At 40.2% G+C, this 20,684-nt stretch overlaps 1 protein-coding gene across 5 annotated transcripts in view; it reads left to right on the top strand.

Moving 5' to 3' along the window:
- Positions 1-5,420: 5,420 nt before the first annotated feature.
- Positions 5,421-20,684, top strand: part of WIPF2 (WAS/WASL interacting protein family member 2) — a 51,917-nt gene continuing 36,653 nt past the window's right edge. For 2 of the 5 annotated variants that reach the window (XR_013177550.1, XM_077164477.1), the window contains exon 1: positions 5,421-5,529. The gene's annotated coding sequence lies outside the window, so the exon portion shown is untranslated. The other 3 variants (XM_077164479.1, XM_077164481.1, XM_077164480.1) reach the window with 3 other exon arrangements.

The raw sequence follows: 20,684 nt of genomic DNA, 5'->3' as shown, positions 1-20,684 counted from the left end.
TGGAACATTGAAATGGCTGGATCTCTCTCTCTCTCTTCATGCAGTCTCAAGGCCTCTCAATTCAGGGGGTCTCTGCACAGAGTAGCTGATTGTTTACATGAGAATTCAGGGTATTTCAAAAGCACAAAAGTGAAAGCTCCTAAGTCTTCTTAAGGCTTAGGTCTGGATCGGGTTCACCGTCATTTCTGCTGTATTCTATTGGCTAAAGGAAGTCAGAGGCCATCCCGAATTCAATGGATAATACCAGGAGTCCTGGTTCATTGGAGGTCATCTTTAGTGATTAGCTACTGCAATTTATGATTCTCACATCTCCAGGATATTGTAAGTTCCAGACCCAAACATCAGTGGCCTACTCGATGTCTCTTCTTGGATGTCCCACCAGCCTCCTCAGGCTGCCCCAGTCCCTACTCTTCCTCTTTGATTCTCTCCAGCTAAGTGTGAGCATCACCTCTACACAGGAGTTCAAGTTAAAAGCTTGGGAATCATCTTTGGCTCCTCTGTCTCCTCAGCTCCCACATTCCATCATCACTTACATTTCTCTAGAATTCCTTCTATCCACCCCTTAATAATGATCATGGCTGACACAGTGAGAACTTTCCATGTATAAATACTTCCAATGCATTCCATTTAAACTTATCTCCATCTTGCAAATGAGAGCCTGAGGCCAGTAGAGATTGAATAACTTGTCCGAGGTCTCAAGGTATTCACGATGGAAAAGAACCAAGCTTCGAAGCAGACAGGCAGCCTTGCCTCCAAAGCCTCTGTGCCCAGCTAGTCCCCAGCTGCTACTCATTTCAGACAACCATCATCTCCCACAGCAGCCTCCTAACAAGACTTTCTGCCTCCAGCCTGTCAGAGGGATCCAGCTTCCATGTCACAGTCAGAGGGATCATTCTAGAATGCAAAGAGGTTCATGGCACTTCCCTGTTTAAATCTCTCAATGCTGTTCTCTCTCTGGTCTTCAAGATAAAATCTAACTTTTTAAACAATAGTTAACAAAGTTCTCCACAGTTGGCTCAGGTCAACTTGACAGTGTGGCATGGGACATTGGTTTTCTATGGGAACATTTTGGAAATGTCTGGAAGCCTTTTTGTTGTTGCTTGCAACGATGAGAACATGCTGCTGGCATTTGGTGGGCAAGGGTCAGGCACACTAGAATACTGCAATGTAAGGGGTAGTTCCACACAACCAAGAAAGTTCCTGGCTTCCACATGACTTTTGAATGTTCTTCTGGACATTCTATGTGAAACATCTATTTATAATTATCTCAGCCTAGAATCTATCTCCATTAACCCTAAACTCAAGGAAGAGGAGACAGGTTTATTTCTGGTACACCTTTTATAATGAGGGTATAATCCTTCGGGGTCCCATCTTTGTGGAGGGAAAATCTCCTAACTCGCCTTCTTGAAGAGGTTCTGGGGTGCTTCCTTTTCCCATGAGACACTGACAAAAGCTCAAGTTGACCCAGTTATACAAGTGCCTTCAATGCAAAAGCCTGTTCCAAGTCCCCTATTTTCACAGTTTTGCCCTGAAAATTCCTTACATTTTTAGCAGCTCATTGAGGCATTTAAGATTTCTGAGATATTTTATCCATGATTTTTAATTTTTTTATTTTAGGGAGAGGGTCTTCCTAGTACATAGCTTGTTACATTTGAAAAAGAAAGCACAAACAAAATACTTTTGCATGCACTTAATATAACCTGTCTTTTCCAGAAATGCAACTACTGTGCAAATTGTTCAGAACTTTAGAGAGTTGGTCACCGCTTTGGAAAATCACATCACCAACAGCAAAGCTGCTCAAGACCCTTAGATCAGTCTGTATTTGTATCCGTTGCATTCTTAATGATTCTAGGTACAGGTGCAAGCATCTTAAGATTTTGCAATATCTTCCTGTGGAGGAGTGCTTGAACATTTGCATATTGAAATACTTTCCTCTTATTTGTCTGTTTTATAGGCAAGGCATTGTATTGATCTGTTTTTTGAAATTGTCTGGGTAAGTTATAGTATCTTTTAATTTCACTTCAGATAGTAAAACTGAGTTCCAAATAATTGTTATTAAAAAGGAGCATTGGGTCTAATAGGATGCAGAGTCACTGATATGGATGTTATTTCCATTTCTAAAGCTGCCAAAATTCAAGATACCAGAAGTAACTTGACTTTTATAATGGGGATTTCTTAGCTTATAAATTTACAATTCTAAGGCCTTAAAAATGTCCAACTCACGTCATCAACAGGGATACCTGGACTCTGAAGACAGGCTGCTGGTATCTGGGACACCCCTGTCACATGGGAAGACACATGGTTGGTGTCTGCTGGTTCTTCGCTCCTAGGTTTCATTGCTTTCAGCTTCTGGTTTCAGTGGCCTCCTGTCTCAGCTTCTGTGGGTCCTCTCTTAGCATCTCCAGGGCTTTTCTCTATAAGCTTCTCTTAATTTCAACTCTCTGCTTCTCTGGGGCTTCTCTGAGCTAAGCTCTCTGGGCTTTTTCTTTGTTCATTATCCTCTTCCAAAGGACTCCATTAAGGGGATTAACACCCTCCTGGAATTGCGTAGGTCACACTCCAATTGAAATAACCTAATCAAAAGGTCTCACCTATAATATGGCTGCACCCACAGGGATGGATTAAAATAACATGGCTTTTTCACACTACCACAGGTGTTAAGAGCACAAAGTCTGGAAACAGTTCTGTCACTTTCTAGGTACCTGACTTTCGGTAAGAGGTATTTCAGTTTCTTCATCTGTAAAATGCGGGTATTACTACTAATCTCAGAAAGTTATGGTGATGATTAAACGAGTTGTGACATGTAAAGTGTTTAGAACAGCGCCTAGTACGTAGTAAGTGTTTAATAAATGCCAGATGTTATGATTACTTTATCGGCCTAATTTCTGCCTCTCTCCTAAGTTCAAGCTCTAATCACATCAAAACGCCTTCACGTCTTGGAATGTGCCATGGTCCTTCTCGTTTTGCATATACTCTTCCCTCTGCTTTGGACTGCTTTTCCCTCCCCTCCTCACTTGGCCCATTCCAACTTACCCCCAGGTCTCACATAGATGTTACTCTCTTCATGAGGCCCACCCCTATCTTCCTAAGTCTAGGTGAGATGTCCATGGAGTCATCCCAGTGGGTTCCTGTATTAGTTTGCTAAGCTGCCAGAATGCAATATACCAGAAATGGAACAGGTTTTTAAAAGGGTATTTAGTAAGTTGCGAGTTTACAGTTCTAAGGCCATAAGCACGTTCTAACTAGGGCAACCAGAGAAAGATATCTTGGCTCAAGGAAGGGTGATCTGGGAAGACACATGGCTGGCATCTACTGGTCCTTGTTCCTGTTGTTTCCAGCTTCTGATGCCAGTGATTTCCTCTCAAAGCATCTATGGGTATTCACTTAGCTGCTCAAGGACAAAACTCTGGGTTCCATCTCTTAGATTAGCATCTGCCAGGGGCCAAAGATTTCTTCTCTTTAGGCTCTGGCTATTTCTGTGAGTCCTTGCTTAGCACCTGGGCTATTTCTGTCTCATTCCCCAAATGTCTACATCGGCTCTCTGTTGGCTCTGCCGTTTCTCCAAAGTTGTTTCCTCTTTTAAAGGACTCCAGTAAACTAATCAAGACCCACCTTGAATGGGTGGCATCATATCTCCATCAAAATATCACATACACAACTGGGTGTCTCACATCTCTGTGTGGATAATTTAATCAAAAGTTTCTGCTCTACAATATTGAATCTGGATTAAAAGGAACAGCTGCCCCACAAGATGGGAACAGGATTAAACTATGGCTTTTCTTGGGTACCTAATAAATTCAAATCGGTACAGTGCCCTTGTTACACAGTGATGCTTTAAAGAGTGGTGGGAAATGCCCACCTGAGGAGGGCACATTTGAGCTGAGGCCTGAAATATGAAGAAGAGACTGAGAACAGTCAATATAAAAGCCGCTTGGTGCATTGCAGCCACAGAAAACAGGTCCATGTAGTGTTTAGTGAGCACCAACGAACAGGTAGGAGAAGAGGCTGAAGAGCTGAGTGGCTCTGGTAAGGAGTTAGGTCTTTCATCTCCCTAGCCCGATTACCCTACCTTTGGGCATGCAGGACTCCATACCTTAAAATCTTTACATCTCTGCTCACTGATCCCTATGCATGGAATGTGTTCCCTGCCTTTTCTGATGAGTAATAAAATTCTACTCATCCTTCAAGGCCCAGTTCAAAATCATTTACAAAACCTTCGCCCACTTTTTAGCAGGAATTAGTCACTGCCTTGTCTGACATCCTGCAGCACATATGTCCCAATGGTACTAATCACAGACTGACCTGTATCTCAGATTGCTGTTTATATGCCAGTCTGCCCATCACACAGTGAGTTCTCTGAGGGTGGAGTCTCTGTCTTAACCACCTCTGTATCCATCTTCTGGTGCCTAGCCCATAGCAAATACTCAATGAATGCTTGTGCCATTCTCTTGACTTATGGCAGAGCAGAAGGAAAAAACAACCATGATTTATCACGTGCTTTGCTATTCATTACCTGATTGGTGTCCTCCAACAACTCTATGAGAGAGACTGGGTGGGTGCTATTAGCCCCATTTTACAGATAGGATAACTGAGGTCCAAAGCCATACAGCTATTAAGTAGTGGGGCCTAAATCCCAATCCCATCCCCTTTCTTCTGATTCAGTGCCAGGAAGGATAATGGGAGCATTTCGAAGATACAAGGCAATGAGTTTGGCTGCAGTGGAAAGCGCTTTTGTGGGTAGAATAAGGAGAAATCAGCAGCTAGCTGGGTCAGAGTTAACAACCGCCCCGCTAGGGAGGGCGCAGCATCCCACTCCCGGGCTCACGCAGCTGGAGAAGGCCTCAGCATCATTCTTCAGTCCTGGACGCTGGGGAACCTTGGCCTGTGAAGCAGTGGACGGGTGTTCGGATCAGGATGCTGAGATGACGTAAAGGATAACTTGTTAGCAGGGGCCTGCCACTCTGTTGCCATGACAACTGGAGCTTCATTACTGGCCCGGTACTTGGTTGGCTCAGGCGGGTTCTTCGTTAACTCGGGATTAGAGAAAAAAAATTATTAGGCGGTTCGGGTCGTGGTGCGATAGAATAAAGAAAAAGAGGTACACACAAGAAACCTTCTCCTTAGCTCAGTAGTTCTCCACATTGTCCACACGTTAAAGTTACCTGCGGGATTTTAAAAGGTCCTATGCCTAAACTGCACTCCAGATCAACTAAATCAGAATCTTTGGGGCTAAAACCCAGACATCAGTTTACTGAAAGCTTCCTAGGTGATTCCAACTGCAGCCAAAGTTGCAAAGCCTGCTTTTAGCTGGTAAACGGATTTTTTTGCGACCTTCTTAAGATGGCAGCAGATCCGACCGCTTCCGTCTTTACGTGAGCCGCCAGGGGGCGGGACATCCAGGGCGCATGCGTTTAGCGTCTATTTGCGCTCTGTTCCCTCCTCCTTTTTCCCCCCGCCTCCATTTTGTTCGCGGATGCTGGGGACGGTGGGAGCACATCCATTTCCGGGTTGGCGAAAGGGGAGGCGGCGGTGAGAAAGGGAGCTTCCCGGCCGACGGGGGCGGGGGCGGCGGGTGCAAGTGGTGCGGGACGAGACCGGAGCGGAGTGGTGGTGGATTCGCTCCCAGCGCAGCTGCGGCCACGTCCGAAAGAGGCCAGGGTGGCTGGGACCGCCGCTGAGGTGACCTGCGGACCTGAGTAGGAGGGAGAGCCAGGGGAGGAGGGACTGGGGCGGGGCTTGAGAGAGAGGGGCTTTGGAGGAGGGGTCTGAGGAGAGGGGGACAGGGGCTGGATCTGAAGATCTTGGAGGAGAGGGGGCTTGGAGAATCTAAGGAGGAGTGGTCGGGATTTGGTTTGGAGCGAGCGCGGACCGTGAAAATGGAGAGGAAGGTTATTGAGAGACAGGAAATCAGGGATCCTGAAGGGTTGGGTGAGGTGAGTAAGACGGGAACTCCGACTGAGGAACGAGGTAACCGTGCGCAAAAAGGGAGATGGGGAGGGAAGACCTGTTGGGAACAGGTAGTTACCAGGATGCTCTGGGTGAGGAGGCCGGTGTGACATTTTCGGGGTTGAGTTGGATGAAAACCCATGGTTGGGAGGATGACTGGGAAAACTACTTACAGTAGAGAGAATCTTGAGAGCGTTAGTTGATAGGGAATCAGAACTGAGCTAAAGGTTGGATTGAGAAATGTTGAGATGTGCCCGGGAGCGCCGCTAGTTTGAGGGTTCATGTTTGGAATGGTGTGAAGTGAGGAAAGATACCTGTCTTAAAGCGTTAAACATGAACAGTGTGTGTGGTTGACTTGCCAATCAAAAAGGAAAATTCTTTTTCAACCTAATAACGTTAGGTTGAGGATCTGAAAGCAGCCGGTGTGTACTGTAATTCATATTTTCAGAGGGATTTGAATGACTTGTTCCTGCTTTGGCCTTCCCCAGGCCGCACCCTCTTTTTTCATACTGTTATTTGTGCCTTACAGTTTTGATTTCTGAATGACTTATAGAGTGTTTTTGAGATTCCCTTTTACAAACCAACCTAAGAGAACCTCTGGAATTAAGGACTGTTCCTAGCCCATCTATTGATTTACTGAATAACTTTGAGGCAAATCATTAAACTAAGCGTTTCATTTTTTCCCCTTTGAAATATCAGATCTGATTCCTCCTTACCCCTAAAAGATTGTGTTAACCAAATCAGATGTTTAAAATGGTTGCAAAGAAGTGATGTCTGAAGACAGAATTAAAATATTGATATCCTTTTTCAGTTTCTTCTTCTCAGCCTATATGGTATTTTCATGTGCTGAGGAAGAGGTGTTTTTGAACTGATGCACATCTATGAGTTTTAAACTCTCTTAACATCAATTTTAATAGTCAAAATTTTGTGTTATGTTGCGTCATGTTGATTGCCATCAAGACGAAGATGGGGCAGTTAGAGTTGGGAATGAATCAGGTTGGTGATGAGGACTGTAGGAGAATATAGTGTTTTATTTTTGAGCTGCCAGAGTATTTTACTCCTGACAAACACTGACTTTCCTTTTGAAACCTTTAAGAGTTTAAGGAAAAATAGACAATTGAGTCTGTTGCTTTGGTCCAGTCACTTTGGCATCATTGCTGGTCACTGGAGACCAGTGTACTTGTGGACAATTTTAGCTTCTTTATTGTTCAGTCCTTTGAAATCTTGACTGTTCTAGCTTTTTCTTTGGGTATAGCATTCTTTGCCCATGGTGTTCCTGAAAGTCTTGGCATTTCTGAGAGGTCTGACATGGATTTGCTTAAGAGGGGGCAGTTTCTATTTTGCTTCACACTTGATATCAGACTAATGTTTACCCAAGTTGGTACTGATTAGTTCTGTGATGTCAAAGATGAAATACTGGGGAGAGTGGAAGGTATCTTGAACAGTGGGTTTCTCAGATTTTATTGATGGGTTTTAAGAATGGAAGAGAGAGGAGTCCTTGTTCCTAATGAGAAAATTGTCAGATGTTCTTTCTTGACTCCTTGGACTGTGTAATTGAGAGGGTGACCTGTCATACTTGAGTCTGTTTTCCTGTTGCTCTGAAGTAATTCTGAAATTCATGGGCTGTTGATTCAGGCTGTTTCAGCAAACTGTAGTCTTCATATTAACCAGGATGAACTGCAGGCTATGACGTGCATACACCAGAGGTAAAAACTTGCTTAATATTATGCTGTCAATTTAATCTGCAGTATATATTTTTTGGTTTTAAGATGATTTTGAGATTAGTTATGGAGGCTTAGAGTCTGGGCAGACTTTTACTATAGTTTGCTTTTTTTTTTAATGATTCTTCATTTTTCCTCTTTTGTCATGTTTTTCATTGCTTTATTTGAGCCACTCATAAATAGGAAACAGCAAATTACAGCTTTTCTCCTTTTTTAGTCTCTGGTGGTCATCTTGTCTGTGTCACAGTTTGATATCAACAAATTGAAAGGATTCTTGATTGTTCCAAATTAGAAGAATGACAGAAGCTGAACTGGGTTTCCTGGGCCAGAAGATGGATTTTGTCAAAGCGAATAGTTGCAGAGACAAACCCGGACCTTGAAGCTGTGACTAACATTTTCGAAACATGCATCCCTTTGCCAAGTAACTTCTTTTCTTCTTGAGTGTGGCTGTTGATCTCCTTCTCAAAGTAGGCTCTTGTTGCTGCAGTTCTTTACACAGCTCCTGAGCAGAAGTTGGCAGAGTTCCTATTGACTATCCTCTTGAGGGATGTGCCCTGGATTAGAGTAGATGGGGCATTCAGTGTCAAAATGAGGTTCATTGGCAGATTCTGAGAGCTGCTTTGGAAGGAAATAGAGGCAGTACCCTCTACTGAATGTTCTTTCATTCCTTTATGTTTCTCCTAACAAATCTGTTTCTTATTCATCTGGTGATTAAAAACAGAATCATTGTTTTTGACTGCCCAACTTTGGTAGTCCAGGAGTTGAAGGAGAGAGACTTAGTATTTCCAACATTTTTTCCCCTACTCTCACTCCCAAGCCTTTGAATCTAGGGAGGCACAGTCTATACTTACAAGCTCTTTTTGATATCTTCTACAGTGGGGTATTAAAAAAAAAATCTGCTGAATAGAACTTCATGGGGAAAGACAATAATGTTAATGGGAAAAAAAAAGGATATGTTTGCTAATGTCTATGTCAGTCTTAGATTTCTTAAGATTTTAGTTTAGCATGCAGAAAGAACCTGTGGAGGCAAAGAGGTTATCAAACAGAAGAGCCCGGAATTTACTCCTAACTTGCTATTCAGGCTTGGCAAAATTATGACATTTTAGAATGGCTGTACGACTGTGTTTGACTTAGTAAATACCCTTCTGTTTTTCAGGGGGTATTTCACTGAAGATAACTGTGTCTCCAATAGTTTGGGAAATGAATTATGAAGATCATTTCTTGCAATGTATGACAGTGGCCCTTATAACATTGGAAATAACCAAGAAATGAAGCCTATCTCTGGTCACCCTGCATTCAGCTTTCTCCTGCCATCATGAGTTCAAAATAGTCTGTTTCTGATAGGCAGGTTTGGGAAACCAGCAGGTTCAGATCCCAGAAGTTTTGATTCTTACCTAAGGCTTCAATTGTGGTAACAAATTGATTATTGTAGTTATTGTTTAAATTCAGTCTTAGGTCTTTCTTTTCTGAAGAGCATTATGAATGTTTGGCACGTGTATAGGTTTCTTCCCCATCTTATTAAAAAAAAATTCAGTTTCTTAAACTTTGTAGATTCAGATTAAACTCCATTTAGATTTTGAGGCTCCTCAGTGAAAATAATTTCTATTTTCAGTCAGTATTTATGATATCAGTTCAGTACAAATTAACTGACCTACTTTTTGTGCTTATAGAAATGACTGCCGATCCCAGTAATCCCTTCTGATGTGAAACTATTTTCCATATTTATTCAGATTAGGTCCTTTTTTTAAAAATTACTGTTATTGGGCAGGCCACGGTGGCTCAGCAGGTAAGAGTGCTTGCCTGCCATGCCTGAGGACCCGGGTTCGATTCCCGGTGCCTGCCCATGTAAAAAAAAAAAAGAAAAAGAAAAAAAGATTACTGTTATTATTTTTTAATGCACCAGAGCAAAGGACAGTTGGTTTTAAAAAATGAAGTTTATTTGTAAAGTTAGTATAATCTAATATGGGGCAAGATGTCTGAGATTTGTGAATAAGTGAATTCTCAGTGCTCAGCCAGCAGGCAGGATGTCAGTTGTCTCAGATCTAGGTATGAGATATTTAAACTCTTTCTATCACTGTCTTAGAATAAGGACAGGACTATTTTTAGCAAAATTTATATTTTGAATAAGTAATGCATTTACATGGTTCAGAATTTAAAAGGTTAGAAAGTATATACAGTGAAAAATGTACCTTCCACTCTTGTCTACCCATCTACCCAATTTGTCTTCCCAAGGGCAACTAATACTGTCGATTTCTTAAGAGCCTTTCTAGAGATACCATATACATGTAAAGCAAATAATATGTATTTCTTCTCTCTTTTTTTTAACAAGGTTGACACGTTGTTCATATTATCTGCATCTTTTTTTTTTTTTCACTTAACATATTTTGGCAGTCATCCCGTATTTGAAATGAAGAGGTCCAGCATTGTATTTACCTGCTCTAAGCTGATGGACACTTAAACTATTCTAATCTTTTGCTGTTACAAATTATCCTCTAGTGAGTAGCCATGTATATTTGACCCTTTGCATGTGTGACTCTATCTGTAGGAAAAATTGATAGAAGTAGAATTGCTGAAGCTGATTTTCTTTGACCCTGTTATTTATTTATTCACTAAGTTGTGCTCCTACTGTGTGCCAGACCCTATGCTAGGTGCTGGAGATAACAGCAGTGAAGAAAATTCGACTCAGTCCTTGCCCTTATGGTAATTATGATCTAGTGGGAAGATCTCCCTTAAATAATTTACTGTTAACTTATAAATGCTGTGGACATAGCTAATGGGAAGCCGAGCCCAAGTTGATTGGAAGGGAGGGAAGTAAGGGAAAGTCACCGAGGAAGTCACTTTTATTTATTTATTTATTTGGTACATGGGCAGGCACCAGGAATCGAACCCGAGTCTCAGGCATGGCAGCCGAGAACTCTACCACTGAGCCACCATCGCCCTCCTGGAAGCCGCTTTTAAAGGCCTTGAATGGGAGGAGAAAAGACTTTTCTAGGTGGAGGAAAAGGCATAGGTGAAGGTCCTGAGGAGGGAAAGAACCTGGGGTAATTTATAGAATTGAAAGACATTCCTGTGTGACTGGAGCTTAGGGAGCAAGAAGCAGAGAGGTAGGAGACAAGGCTTCAGAAATTGTGGGCTCCTAAAAAATGGATAAATAGCTTAGTGAATTTTGAGCTTAACCTTTACAGTAGAAATTCTTTTGTCAGTTCTTTCCACAGGTGTTAGTTCACTAATGTTAATTGTTAAAATCATCACTGTCATAATGATGCTTGTACAGTTAAACATGTTTTCTATGAGAACTTTCCTGGATAATGTCTGTTAGTTTAGTCTTGATTTATTTTACTTCCCACAAATATAAGTGGTATAGCTGGATTAGTTCTTAAAATTTAGGATCTTGGAAAATGGTTTGATGATTTGTGATTTTTGGGGAACAGTTATTACTTATGGGGGATGATGAGATTGTTTGCGAGACCTGTTGTTTAAGAAACAGTTTAGAGACTTTTTTTTATCTTCCTTAAACTGACTTTTTTTAAATCTTCCTTCTGGGGCTGGGAAGAGAGCACAGATGCTCTTATTGTGAGCTGGTGAATGTAATATTCAGTCATAACCTGTCATCTAGGCCATATGTCCTTTTAGGGGGGAGTGGGAGTTACACGGGCTGGGAATTGAGCCTGGGTCCCCTGCATGGCAGGCGAACATTCTACCACTGATCGACCTGTGCACCTGTAGGCTATATTCCTTAGCATGGTGCATAAGTCTTGTTGGACATGCAAATGAATTAGTAGCCCAAGGGGCATTATACTCTGAATATTTGAAAGCATTTTTATCTGTAAGTATGTTGACTTTTGTTAGGAAATTATAGTACTGTTCCTCAAAGCCCAGTTGGCCCTCTTTGATTTGTTTTTTCTTCTTATATACCGGTCAGCTTGCCCTGTTTTCTTTAAGTAGACTTGATTTAGCCACTTAACACTAGTGATTGTGGAATGAAAATCTAAAGATTTTTGTAGCATTTCATGATAGAGCAGCTGTGTTTCAAATGGCTTCCGGGTATTAGAGGGAGAGAGAGGAGACTCCTGGATAGTGAAAGTCACAGCTTTTTTTATTAGATTGTCTGGTCAGTTGGGTTTTCATATATTATCTTTGAACAAGGCATGGCACTTCTCTCTGTATGAAGTCTGAATCAGTATTTTTTGAAGAATCTGCTTAAGTTTTCTTTTTTTTTTTTTGGTGCATGGACGGACAATTGAATCCAGGTCTCCTGCATGGCAGGCGAGCATTTTACCAGGCTTTTTCTTAATGGAAACTATCATCATTGAATTCTCTTTACTTCTGACTGTTCTCTATATGTGATTTTCTATGTTTATGTTTAGGATATACAAATGAAGGCTGGCACATGGAATTTGGGGACTAATTATATGAGATACGGCTAGCCTAGAGTGACAACAACAGTTTGTTGTAATCAACAACTAGGTTCCATTCTTTTTTTAATTAAAAAAATATATAACCTAACAGACACAAACATTCTTAACATACGATCATTCCGTTCTACATATATAATCAGTAATTCACAATGTCATCACATAGTTGCATATTCATCATTGTGATCATTTCTTAGAACATTTGTATCAATTCAGAAAAAGAAATAAAAAGGCAACAGAAAAAAATTCATACATACCATACTCCTTACCCCTACCTTTCATTGATCACTAGCATTTCAGTCTACTAAATTTATTTTAACATTTTTCCCCCTATTATTTATTTATTTTTATGCCATCTGTTTTACTTGTCTGTTGATAAGGTAGATAAAAAGAGCATCAGGCACAAGGTTTTCACAATCACACAGTCACATTGTGAAAGCTGTATTATTATATAATCATCTTCAAGAAACGCAAACATAAACATTCTTAACATGAACGTTCCATTCTTCATATATAATGAATAACTCACAATATCATCACATAGTTGTATATTTATCACCATGATCATTTCTTAGAACATTTGCATCACTCTAGAAAAAGAAATAAAAAGAAAAAAAACTTAACACATATCATATTCCTTACTCCTCCCTCTCATTGACAGCTAGTATTTCTATCTACCCAATATATTTTAAACTTTGTTCCCCTATTTTTTTCTATACCCCTTACTCCCTTTCATTGAGCACTAGTATTTCAGTCTACCCAATTTATTTTAATGTTTGTTCCCCCTATTATTTATTTATTTTTAATCCATATGTTTTACTCATCTGTCCATACCGTAGATAAAAAGAGCATCAGACATGGTTTTCATAATCATATGATCACACTGAGAAAACTATATCATTATACAATCATCTTTGAGAAACATGGCTACTGGAACACAACTCTACAGTTTCAGGCAATTTCCTGTAGCCTCTCTAATACACCTTAAACTAAAAAGGATATATCTATATAACATGTAGGAAATAACCTCCAGGATAACCTCTCGACTCTAAGGCCTAATTTTAAGTAGACTTAGCCTATCCTTTGTGGGGTTAATTAAGTTTCACATGAACAAACCCCAAGATTGAGGGCTCAACTTATTGATTTGGTTGTTTCCACTGCTTGTGAGAATATCAGGAATTCTCCAAATGGGGAAGTTGAATATTCCTCCCCTTCTCTCGCCATTCCCCCAAGGGGGCTTTGCAAATGCTTCTTTATTCACTGTGTTCAAATCACTCTGGGATTTATCCGGGCATCACACTGGACAAACCTACAAAATCTCATATCCTATTCAAAGTACCATGTAATAGCATTTTTAATCTAATTAACAGTTTATTGGAACTTCTAAAGATATTTCTGCCACAGATGTTGATTGTCTCTGTTATTCAGTTGTATTAAATTGAAAACAACATCTAAAAAAAGGGCTAAATTAATTGATTTTAAGATTCATACCCCTGTTTTTGTGCTTACCTTTGCAGTTAAATTTTGGCCCTGATTTCTGTAGTGGCCTTGGAAGTTCCTCACGTTTGACCTGTGGCATTGTAACCTTGGAGGTGGTGAACACTATTTGGTTTCACCCAGGTTGTGGCAGAGATTCAGGTCACATCAGACCCTGCTTCCATTAGAGTTGAATCTGAGACACAAGTTCTAGAATCAAGCGTGGTTGCTGTTTAATTTTTTTGTTTGCTTGGAATTTTCTTCCCTCTTTAACTGCCTTGTGACAGATCCAGTATCGATCTAGTTTTTGAAATTTTTATCTGTCTAAAGCTTGGTTTAGCATATACAGTGTTAAGATTTTTAAAAAATAATTGATATTTTTTTAAACCAAAATAGTAAGCACAGTTTATTTTGTTTTTTAGTACACGTAGTTTAAAGAGTCTAGTGGTGATACGGGGCTTTTAGATTTTTTTTTGTATGCAGTATGGTGGGGTCACATTTCATTATTTTTCCATGTGAGTATCCTGTTATTGCAGTACCATTTGTTGAATTTTTGTTTGTTTGTTTTTTTGGAAAGTGCGCAGACTGGGAATTGAACCCCGGTCTCTGCATGGGAGGTGAGAATTCAACCACTGAACTACACTTGCACCCTCCCCCATTACTAGACCTTTTTTTTGTTTTGTCTTTTGGGTGCATGGTCTGGGAATTGAATCCGGGTCTTCTGCATGGAAGGTGAGCCTTCTACTACTGAACCACATGTGCACCCTATTACTAGGCTTTTAGTTAAAAAAGCCCAGGTGCTCCATTTCTCCTTGTTTGTCCTCAGAAACTACCATTTTAATACTTTTAGTGGTTTATTTTTCCTCCTGATGTAAGTTATCTCCATATTTCTAAATTGTGTGCTTATACTGTTATTTCTTAATTTTTCAATTCCTAGATATTATCTGTTCAATTTCTACTATAAAAGATGAAGTTTTTGCTTTCTTACAGTGCTACCCACCCTCAGCACTTCCTGCCTGTTCTCCTAATGTAGATATATTACAACCTTGATTAAATCAGTGGCTCATATATATATTTTTTGTGTGTGGGGGTGCTGGTGCCTGGTCTGGGAATCAAACCCGGGTCTCCCACATGGGAGGCGAGCATTCTACCACTGAATCACCTGTACACTCAGAGGTATATATTTTTATATATTATCTATCAGGGTTCAAATTAGGAAAACAAACAATTTTTGGTATTTCAAGCAGGAAGACATCTAATACAGGGTAATAGAGACTCACAAAACCATTGGGATGGGTCACAATAGCTCAACAAAAGGCAGAGTTCTCACCTGCCGTGCTGGAGACCTGGGTTCAATTCCTGGTGTCTGCCCATGTGAAAACAAAAAACAAAAAACAAAACCATTGGGAGCATAGCTCAGGGAAAATCACCTTTCAGTAATTCCAAGACATTGCTGCCAATAATTTTAGCTGCCTTAAGCATCAAAGCAGGCAGTTTGCAGGTGAATGTTGGGAGCTACTGCAAACCATATCTGCCATGTGTTCAAGGCCACACACTTGCTCTTTGCTACTGGAAGAAGAATTATGGCATCTGCCTTTCTTCCATCATTTACATCTTGAATGAATTACTTGTATTAGTGGAATCTAAATCATGATCCACTGGCAAGGAGTCTAAGAGATGTAGTTCCCAGGCCTCCAGCCCCTAAAGTACAGAGGAAAATCTAGAAGGAAATAGAGATGAATGTTACCAATAGAAAAGAATTCAGCACCCAATATAATGACTGTATATTATAATTACATTTCCTTCCATGTATTTTTTTTGTTTTCCTTAGATAGAATAATTGCTCCTTTCTTCTCCCCCCCCCCAGTTTACTGAATATCAATCACTAATTCATCCCTAAACTCTGACATAAGTATAAATCTCTCATCAATACGTTCAAATGCATGGGCCAGGAATCTAATCCATGTCGTCTGCATGGCAGGTGAGCATTCTACTACTGAACTACCCATGTATCCACATAGGATTTTTGAAAAGAATCTATAGGGGGTGCATTTTTTTTTTAATTTTTTTTTATTAATCAAAAAAAAGAAAAGAAATTAACACAACATTTAGAAATCATTCCATTCTACACATGCACTCAGTAATTCTTAGTATCATCACATAGATGTATGATCATCATTTCTTAGTACATTTGCATCAATTTAGGAAAAGAACTAGCAAAACAGCAGAAAAAGATATAGAATGTTAATATAGAGAAGAGAATTAAAATAATAATACTAATAAAAAATACATATATATATAAAAAAGGAAAAAAAAAACAAAAACAAAAGATACAAACAAACAAACAAAAAACTATATTTCAGGTGCAGCTTCATTCAGTGTTCCAACATAGTTACATTACACTTAGGTATTATTGTGCTGTCCATTTTTGAGTTTTTGTATCTAGTCCTGTTGCACAGTCTGTATCCCTTCAGCTCCAATTACCCATTATCTTACCCTGTTTCTAACTCCTGCTGGTCTCTGTTACCAATGATATATTCCAAGCTGATTCTTGAATGTCGGTTCACATCAGTGGGACCATACAGTATTTGTCCTTTAGTTTTTGGCTAGACTCACTCAGCATAATGTTCTCTAGGTCCATCCATGTTATTACATGCTTCATAAGTTTAGTCTGTCTTAAAGCTGCATAATATTCCATCGTAGGTATACGCCATAGTTTGTTTAGCCACTCCTCTGTTGATGGACATTTTGGTTGTTTCCATCTCTTTGCAATTGTAGATAATGCTGCTGTAAACACTGGTGTGCAAATGTCTGTTTGTGTCTTTGCCCTTAAGTCCTTTGAGTAGATACCTAGCGGTGGTATTGCTGGGTCGTAATCCATTCTGCCAGTCTATGTCTTTTGATTGGGAAATTCAGTCCATTAACTTTTAGTGTTATTACTGTTTGGATAATATTTTCCTCTACCATTTTGGCTTTTGTATTATATATATCATATCTGATTTTCCTTCTTTCTACACTTTACTCCATACCTCTCTCTTCTGTCTTTTCGTATCTGATTCTAGTGCTCCCTTTAGTATTTCTTGCAGAGCTGGTCTCTTGGTCACAAATTCTCTCAGTAACTTTTTGTCTATAAATGTTTTAATTTCTCCTTCATTTTTGAAGGACAATTTTGCTGGATATAGGAGTCTTGGTTGGCAGTTTTTCTCTTTTAGTAATTTAAATATATCATCCCACTGTCTTCTAGCTTCCATGGTTTCTGCTGAGAAATCTACACGTGTCTTATTGGGTTTCCCTTGTATGTGACAGATTGTTTTTCTCTTGCTGCTTTCAAGATCCTCTCTTTCTCTTTGACCTCTGACATTCTAACTAGTAAGTGTCTTGGAGAACGCCTATTTGGGTCTATTCTCTTTGGGTGCGCTGCACTTCTTGGATCTGTAAATTTAGGTCTTTCATAAGAGTTGGGAAATTTTCAGTGATAATTTCTTCCATTAGTTTTTCTCCTCCTTTTCCCTTCTCTTCTCCTTCTGGGACACCCACAACACGTATATTTGTGCGCTTCATATTGTCATTCAGTTCCCTGATCCCCTGCTCAAGTTTTTCCATTCTTTTCCCTATAGTTTCTGTTTCTTTTTGGAATTCAGATATTCCATCTTCCAGTTCACTAATTGTAGCTTCTGTCTCTTTAGATCTACCATTGTAGGTATCCATTGTTTTTTCCATTTTTTCTTCTTTGTCCTTCACTCCCGTAAGTTCTGTGATTTGTTTTTTCAGATTCTCTATTTCTTCTTTTTGTTCAGCCCATGTCTTCTTCATGTCCTCCCTCAATTTATTGATTTGGTTTTTGAAGAGTTTTTCCATTTCTGTTCGTATATTCAGCATTAGTTGTCTCAGCTCCTATATCTCATTTGAACTATTGGTTTGTTCCTTTGACTGGGCCATATCTTCAATTTTCTGAGCGTCATCCATTATTTTCTGCTGGTGTCTGGGCATTTGATCAGATTTCCCTGGGTGTGGGACCCGGCTCGTTGAAAGGTTTTTCTGTGAAATCTCTGGGCTCTGTTTTTCTTTTCCTGCCCAGTAGGTGGCGCTTGTGGCGCTCGTCTGTCTGCGGGTCCCACCAGTAAAAGATGCTGTGGGTCCTTTAACTTGCCAATCCGAATCTTGCAGTCGGCCTGGGAAACCGCGCGTGGAGTGGGGGTCGCCGGCCGCCGCAGCTTGGGGGAGTGCCGGTCCAAATTGCCCAGCTGGCCCGAGACGCCAAGTGTGGCGGGAGGGCCCCGCTATCCAGCGTTCCCAGTCAGACCGGGGAGCCACGTGCGTGGAGGGGACCCCAGTCACCAGCCGCCCCGGCCGGGAAAACGCGCGCCCCTCGGGTATCTCACTGCAGCGGATTCTCCCTGCCCGTTCAGCCGTTCCAGAATGGGGTACGCTGTCTTTTTGGTCTCTGTCGTGGCTCTGGGAGCTGTTTTGTATTGTTTCTGTTTCTTTAGTTGCTGTTCTGGAGGAGGAACTAAGACCCACGCGTCTTACTAAGCCGCCATCTTCTCCGGAAGTCGGGGGTGCGTTTTTTGAGGTTGTGCATATCTGAAATGTCTCTCTTTTTACCCTGACACTTGTTGTTAGTTTACCTAGGTATAAAATTTTATGTTGGAGATCATATTTCTTTAAAAATTTTAAGCCATTGCTTTTCTCTCTTCCAGCAGTGATGTTGTGACATTTGAAGCTATTCATATTCTGGATTCTTTGTATGGGATCTCTTTTTTTTCTCTGAAAGTTTTCAGGATCTTTTCTTTATCCCTAGTATTTTTAAACACAATGATGTTGTGTCTTGGCATGGATATTTTAAAATTCTTGATGCAGGTCATTCAGTGGAACTTTTTTAGTTCAGAAGCTTACATTGTCTATCTTGTATTATTTCTTTGATAATGTATTCCCTTTTTGATGATAATTTTTTTCTTCTTTGTTTCTGGAGTCCCTATTATCCAGATGATGAACCGCCTAGACCAGTGCTCTAATTGTTTTCTTTTCTTACCAATTCTTCATTTTTTTCCTCATTCTATTTTTGGGAGATTTCTTTAGCTTTTTCTTCCAATTCCTCTGATGTATTTTTTATTTTTGTTAGTTTTTTTTAAATTTCCAAGAGCTCTTTTTATTGTTCTCTAAATTATGTATATATAAATATTTTGCACATTTTCAGTAGTTCTGTTTATTTTGATTCCTGTCTTTTTATGTTAGAGATTTTCTTCAGATGTCAGAATTTTTGGCCATCTGTTCATTTTTAAGAATGACACTGAGTGTGGGGCCCTCGCTTATCAAGTGGTGGGCACCACTTGAAGGTGAAATGGCAGGCTCGTCGGTTTCCTCAGAGAGGACTCCTTCAGTCTCCTGCCTGTTCTATAAGCCTAGTGGCAATTATTTGAGTATGTCTGACTGCAGGCGTTTTTGGAACCAAGTGAGAGAAGGGAGGGGAGAGAGGTTTACCAGCTAGACTGTCACTTGATCCCTCCTATTTTTAGTATGGCACTCCTGCCCTTCAATGGGCCTGATCCCTTGGTTCCAGACCCTCCAATCTCCTCCTGGCATGGGGAAAAGAAGGGGAAAGGATGAAGGAATCTATTTGGTGTACAGACTTTAAACACATCCTTTTGTTTTAGCCTCTTCCCCTACCCACCCATCCAGAGTTACCAGGTACCTCCTCCAATTTTTGACCCTTTTCTGAGATCTGTGGTGGAGATCTGCTTGGCTTCGTTTCACTGCAGGCATTTAGCTTTTCCTTTCTGCAAAGTTATCACTAGAGCATTTTCTTTCCAGCTTCCAAAATTTTGTTGAAATCTCTTTCTCTCTTGTCTCCTTTTCTATTTTCTTTGTTTTTTAGGTTTATATCTCTTAAAAAATACCTTTACTGTATTTTAGTGGTGTTTGATGAAGGAACATTGATAAATGTATGTGTTCAGTCTGTCATGCTTAAACAACATGGTCATCATCTTTTCTTTGCTGATATCCACTCAGACACCATAACATCTGTACAGCTGATTATTAATTCTCCTTTAAAATAGTGTTTTCCAAACTTCTCTAACACCAAGAATCACTTAGGTTGCTTGTTGAATAGATAGATTACTTGATATCCCTCTTGGAAAATTGCTGATTTTAGTAAGTTTGGATTAGGGCCCAGGAATCATTTTCGTTTTTTTTTAAGCCCTAAATGTGTCTTATCTTCAGGGAAGTTTGGGAAACCCTGCTGTAGAAGATTCTTTTAAACCATTCATTGCTATCTTAAGTCTCCATGGTAAATTCCTTAGGTTTCCTCCAAAATTTCTTTTGTTCATACTCTGTTTTAGTTATCCAGCTTTGGTCTGGATTTCTAAATTAGAATGTTTACCCTTCATGTGATTTGGACATTTATTTTTCTGCCTAAGGACCTCAGACTGAAACAAACTCCCTTCTTCTTTAGTACAGTGTTAAGTGCTGGCTGATAGTAATAACTTTGGCCTTGTGTGACTATAGTTTTTTAACCATCTTTAAACCGATTGATTCCTGGGGTATGTGAGTGGGAAGGAGACATTAGTTAAGAATATTGAACTACTCACGGCATCATTTCACTTTCTTAATCCAGGAACCTGTTACTGTTTTTGGTGAAATGGAAAATTGATACAGGCTTTAAAAACAGATATAGTAATCATTTGCCTTGGATTTATGCAGCATCTTTTTTGGACATATTAAAGCACTGTGATTTGAAGTTTGTTTTTAACCTTCTTTTTGAGATATATATATATAAATCTTCAGTTGACCAGCCAATTCATATTGCTAAACCCCTGTGTGTAAGTACATGTGTGTCTTTTAAAGGGAAACATCTTTAAACATTTTCTTGTTTTATTGTATTTTGTTTGTTTTGTTTGTTTTTTACATGGGCTGGGGCCGGGAATCGAACCGAGGTCCTCCGGCATGGCAGGCAAGCACTTTGCCCGCTGAGCCACCGCGGCCCGCCCCATGTGTGTCTTTTAAACCAGAGTCATCAGGCTCATGCGACTGCTGCTGCTAACAACCTGCTTCCCCATGTTATTGGACCAGTCAACCCTGCCTTCAGAAGGGTGGGCAGGGCACAGTGAAACTTCCCAAGTGCTAGGGA

Source organism: Tamandua tetradactyla, chromosome 6 (genome assembly GCF_023851605.1).
Source record: "Tamandua tetradactyla isolate mTamTet1 chromosome 6, mTamTet1.pri, whole genome shotgun sequence".
Classification (NCBI taxonomy): Eukaryota; Metazoa; Chordata; class Mammalia; order Pilosa; family Myrmecophagidae; genus Tamandua; species Tamandua tetradactyla.
This window is presented reverse-complemented; position numbering and strand designations above follow the sequence as displayed.